Source organism: Triticum urartu, unplaced genomic scaffold (assembly GCF_056163025.1).
Source record: "Triticum urartu cultivar PI428250 unplaced genomic scaffold, HENAU_Tu73 scaffold2, whole genome shotgun sequence".
Classification (NCBI taxonomy): domain Eukaryota; kingdom Viridiplantae; phylum Streptophyta; class Magnoliopsida; order Poales; family Poaceae; genus Triticum; species Triticum urartu.
The window spans coordinates 7578686-7584685 of record NW_028260368.1 but is presented as its reverse complement, the minus strand read 5'-3'; the positions used below and the strand labels follow the sequence as shown (position 1 = coordinate 7584685).

At 33.9% G+C, this 6000-nt stretch overlaps 2 non-coding genes across 2 annotated transcripts; both read left to right on the top strand.

Moving 5' to 3' along the window:
• Positions 1-3692: 3692 nt before the first annotated feature.
• On the top strand, positions 3693-3766 carry TRNAP-UGG (transfer RNA proline (anticodon UGG)). Its single transcript has one exon. It is a non-coding gene; the product is annotated as a tRNA-Pro (tRNA).
• A 139-nt stretch (positions 3767-3905) lies between these two features.
• TRNAW-CCA (transfer RNA tryptophan (anticodon CCA)) lies at positions 3906-3979 on the top strand. Its single transcript has one exon. It is a non-coding gene; the product is annotated as a tRNA-Trp (tRNA).
• Positions 3980-6000: the final 2021 nt, after the last annotated feature.

Here is a 6000-nt window from a genome sequence, read left to right as displayed (position 1 = left end):
ACCCACCAAGCGTATAGCATTCCCTCACGCGAGGATTATGCTTCACCAACCTGCTAGTGCTTATTATCGGGCAAGGACACCAGAATTTTTACTAGAAGTAGAAGAGTTACACAAAGTTCGCGAAATGATCACAAGGGTTTATGCAGTAAGAACAGGCAAGCCTTTTTGGGTTGTATCCGAAGACATGGAAAGGGATGTTTTTATGTCAGCAGACGAAGCCAAAGCTTATGGACTTGTCGATATTGTAGGGGATGAAATGATTGACAAGCACTGCGATACTGATCCAGTGTGGTTTCCAGAAATGTTTAAGGATTGGTAGTGTCCGGATTTCTTGTAAAGTTATTTCACAGCTAAATTCGTGTTTTCCTCGATTTAATAGAAAATAGAAAGACTTCATGATGAGCAATCATCAGGTTAAGATGGATCTAAACCAATCCATTTTTTTCTATATACATACAACATGCCGACGGTTAAACAACTTATTAGAAACGCAAGACAGCCAATACGAAATGCTCGAAAAACGGCCGCGCTTAAAGGATGCCCTCAGCGTCGAGGAACATGTGCTAGGGTGTATGTGCGACTCGTTCAGATCATGACTTCAAACAAATATAAAAAAAATTGAAGTATCCATGATTAGTACCAATGAATAGGATATAGCTTCTCTATCCTAGATTTCTATGGTATATGGAATTTATGGTTTCCTTTGGTGCAAATCCAATTATCTAAATTGGAAATAAGAAGCAATTCTCCCATTGGTAGCAAATGGTTATCCATTAAGCGGAGGAAATAGTAATAAAAAGAAAAAGGCTTATGCTCCTTTATCTTAAAAGAACGGACTAACAGGGTCAGCTACTTAGCCAACTTTCATAATTAAATACCGTCACTGTATGGATAACTCTTATTGTGAAAAGAGCTATTTACTCTATAATGGATAGGTAGAGCCAAAGAATGTGGACTATACAAGTTCGCAATACCTTTTGATGAAAGAAAGGGCTCCGGTGTATAGAGAGGGCCTCACCGTTTAAAAGGGAACCATAGAAACGATGGAACCCACTATTTTTTTTAGTATTATTAGAATGAATTTGTTATTTCGTATAGAAATAACTGAACGGAGTGGAATAAAAAATCGTGGTTGGGAAGGTTACTATAGCAAAAGCCATTGGAATTAATATTTTATATATCGGAATAATTAGTTTTGTTATTAATGAGAAAAAGGGTGGCTAAAAGAAGAGAAATCATTAGTTATTCATTAAGGTTAATTTGATTCAATGACCAGAGTTCCGCGAGGATATATAGCCCGGAGACGACGAACAAAAATGCGTTCATTTGCCTCAAACTTTAGAGGGGCTCATTTAAGACTTAATCGAATGATTACCCAACAGGTAAAAAGAGCTTTTGTTTCCTCTCATCGAGATAGAGGTAGGCAAAAGAGGGATTTTCGTCGTTTGTGGATCACTCGGATAAACGCAGCAACGCGGGTATATAAAGTATTCGATAGTTATAGTAAATTAATACACAACCTGTACAAGAAGAAATTGATTCTTAATCGTAAAATGCTTGCACAAGTAGCTGTATCAAATCCAAATAATCTTTACACGATTTCCAATAAAATAAAGATCATCAATTAAAGGTATAAATAAAGTAATATACTGGAATAATAAAAGATGAATTCCCGGAGAGGGAACTCCGGGAAGATACAATAAATTAAGATTAAGTGGTAGGAATCAACGAGCTGGATTACTTTCTTTATAATATATATAGGTCTGGCCCTTTCGAATTCGAATAAAACATCAACAATCGGAACTTAAGTTCCGGTTGTTGTTTCTTAAATTTTGGTTGTTGTTTCTTAAGTTTCGATTGGAATTGTACTTTTGCGTTAATTGAGGAATATGTCTATTTTTTCTGGGTCTAGAACCTGTAATTATTGAAATTGACTGGGCTTGAAATTGCTTTTCGTTCTCATAGTTACGAAACGGTAAGAAAGATAAAATACGAGCCTGTTTTATAGCAAGAGTAATTAATCGTTGTTGTTTCAAGGTTAATCTATTTATTCGTCTCGATAATATTTTTCCTTGTTCACTAATAAATCTATTAATTAAACTCATGTTTCTATAATCAATTCGATCTCCCGGGCCAATCCGGGGACGCCTACGAAAAGGTTGTTTAGATTTACGAAAAGGTTGCTTGAATTTACGAAAAGTTTGCTTGGATTTACGAAAGGGTTGCTTGGATTTATTAAAAGTTTGCTTGGATTTACTAAAGGGTTGCTTAGATTTAAGAAAAGGTTGTTTAGATGTATACATGATTTATTCCTTATTTAAAATTTGAAAATTTGAAAATTCACTTCTTTATTTTATTAATTTAGGATCCAGAAGAAGTAGTTTTTCTTTGATCCATATCTTATTTGATTCATATTATAGTATATGAATACCCTCTATACATATGAAATAATATCTACCGGAAATCAGATGAGTTGATTTGTATTTTGTATTCTATACTATGTTTTCTTTATATATTAAATATGAAGTTCTTACTCTTTCTGTTGTTTGGAAAGATCAAACACACGATGTTCCTATTTCTTTATTTCGTGATGAGTCGTATGCTTGCGACAATAACGACAAAATTTTTTGAATTCTAATTGTCCGGGTGTATTGTGGCGATTCTTTTGAGTACTATATCTAGAAATCCCCGTCGATTCCTCATTGGCACCTTTTCGAACACAACTGATGCATTCCAAAATAACTCTGATTCTAACATCTTTTCCCTTGGCCATGAACCTCCTTTTCTTTTTGGATTGACTTAACTTAATTCTTCTACTTATTCTTTTATTCTTCTATTTTGAATCCGAAGAAGAAGAATAAAATTCATTAGAATAATTTTTTTTTATTCTTTAATTAAGTAATAAAAAATAGAGAAATAATTAAAGAATACAATCCTTGTCGAATTAGCAAAGATTTTGGTTCGAAATCCTTTCATTTAATTAGCCAGCCCCGCCTTTTCTATGCTCTGATTTCTGAGGCCTTATTTAGCTTGGGTACCCCTTTAAATTGAATTTCTATTTTCAAAAATGGGGTTTACCAAATTTTTAATGACTCTGAGGTTCAACCCAATCCATCTTTTCTTTCTTTTTCCTTCCGATACTAAAAAAAGATTGAAATGGATCAAATTTTGTCATATCACGAAGAAATCTATCCCTCCCATAGCAATAACTAGAATTAAAAAAAAGGGAATGACAAAGCATCTGGGAATAAACGATTAATTTCTATCAATAAACCTGCTAAAGCACCAAACCATAGAGTACTTAGCACGGGTGCTACAGAGAGATATGTTTTTATATCCCGCATTGAAAATCCTCCTTCCTTGTTGGAATACATATATGATCATAAACTCTTGCCCAAGATTGTTATGCTATATATAAAATGAACCATATCGACGAAATTTTCCTATCCCTAAAAAAGAAAAAGATGACCCCTTCTTCCTATATATTACCAAGGAAAAGTAATCCTTCTTTTATAGGCGAAATTATATTGGATTTTATATGTATATAATTCCTTAATTATATGAGACCAAAAAGAAGAAATGACACGAGGGTTCTATATATAGATAGAGAAAGAAAGAAGAAGAAAATTATGATGTGGAAAAGAAGACAGGAATTGTGTACAATGGCATTGTACAACAATTTAATTTGGAAAAGGGATGTAGCGCAGCTTGGTAGCGCGTTTGTTTTGGGTACAAAATGTCACAGGTTCAAATCCTGTCATCCCTACCTATTACTTCTTTCTTCTTTATAGGCAGTAGCGACGAGATCAATTAAAGTAAAGTGGGTATAACTTGAATTTGTGGAGACTATACGTACGTGAGATACATTAGGAATAGAAAAAGATTTTCTTTTTGAATGAATGAAAGCGCTCTTAGTTCAGTTCGGTAGAACGCGGGTCTCCAAAACCCGATGTCGTAGGTTCAAATCCTACAGAGCGTGATTCCATCTATTTTATGTCGAAGCAGAGTAAAATAACTTAACAAAATTGAATTGTAACTCCAATTTCAATTTGACCTCCTCTCTGGTCTGGAGGAGGTCAATCAAAAAAAAAAAATGACTCAATCAAAGATCCAACTGATCCCCACGCCTGTATTGCAAATACGCAGTCACGAATAATCCCGCTAAAGTAATAGGAATTAGGCCTAAGACGATTCCAAATAGAAAAACTTCAATCATTTCGATTTGTTCGAGGGGATAAAAAAAGAGGTACGATCTATCCCTAAATAGTACTCTAAATTATCCACGAATCTCAATGACCAAGAAAAGAATTCCTAATTAGTCTGGAAAAGAGTCGTAGAATGCCAGGAATCCCAAAGAAAGATTTTTCTTTTCTGAATTATAATTATTCAGTCAATTCAAATAAGGCGTATCTTGTTCAAGCCAATAAATAGAGCTGGGGTTATAGTTAAAGCAGCCAGTAGAAAACCAAAATAACTAGTTAAAGTAAGCATGAAAGAGTTAAATTCCATTTATTTTTTTTTACTACACTACATATGTTGGTAAAGCATTTACCTAAGTTATGGAAAATTCATAATTCATCAGTTATTTTAGATAATACTAAAAAACAAGATAGAGTAAGATACAGAAGTGTAAAAGAAAGTGGATTCATCAGATGATACATGAGTCCCTAATTCCGAATCAAGAGATTTGTTGTGGAATTTGTCAATTGAGTAAAGTAATAATATTAAGAACTAGATCATCTAACCCCATTGAATGAAAAAAAGAAATTCAATTTTCAGGGAAATTTTTGAATAAGAGATAAATAAACAATTGAATTTGAAAAAAAAAACTTCTTTCTATTTTGGATAATTTCTTTTTCAATAGGACCCTCTTTTTGGAGTGAACGATCGAATATTCCCCTATTCCTTCTTATTTTAACTGATTGTATTCCATATGGAATAAGAGGAGAACAAAAGCATTCCACGACCTGCCAAGGGGCTGTTAAAAAAAAAAAAAAAAGAAAGCTCTTCCTTGAATTTACTTTATTTTTATTCCTTTTTCGAACTCCAACCAAAGTAGATTCGAAGACGAGTCACTTCAATTATCCTTTTAAGTTCTATTCTATCTTCTGTCTTTCCCTATTTCATCTCGTAAAGTTCCGCGCTCGCAGTTTGGTCAAGAAAGTTAGACCTAATCCAACAAACAATACAAGGATGAATTACGAATTATGAAAGGATAGATTTCACATATACTTGTCCTTGTATTGTGTCAGTATGAGAATATCCTTCCTAAATTATTTATCCAAACCTATTGATCATTAACTTAGATTTTCCCAAGATTTTGGCTGCTATTCCGAATTACTCTATTATTCCGAAGCCAATGAAAAGTAAGTAGAACCTACAAAAATGGGGTTTTCTATTGATGCCTTGAATAACATATAGCTTACCTATAGACAAAAAAAAAATAAAAAAGTAATTATGTTTCGGAACCAGGCAAAACCAGATTGCTGTGCCATAGGAAGGATAGCTATACTAATTCGGTATACTCAAAATACACCTTTGGTACAAAATTGACAATCTCACAAGGATGAAATATCAGTAATTTTCTATTTACTGGTCGATCCCATCTTTTACGGAATCAATTCCTTTTTTGAATGTACAAAAATTTTGGGAGTTCAGCATGTCTGGAAGCACGGGAGAACGTTCTTTTGCTGATATTATTACCAGTATTCGATACTGGGTTATTCATAGCATTACTATACCTTCCCTATTCATTGCGGGTTGGTTATTTGTCAGTACGGGTTTAGCTTATGACGTGTTTGGAAGTCCTAGGCCAAACGAGTATTTCACGGAAAGCCGACAAGGAATTCCGTTAATAACCGACCGTTTTGATTCTTTAGAACAACTCGATGAATTTAGTAGATCCTTTTAGGAGGCCCTCAATGACCATAGATCGAACCTATCCTATTTTTACAGTGCGATGGCTGGCTATTCACGGACTAGCTGTACCTACTGTTTTTT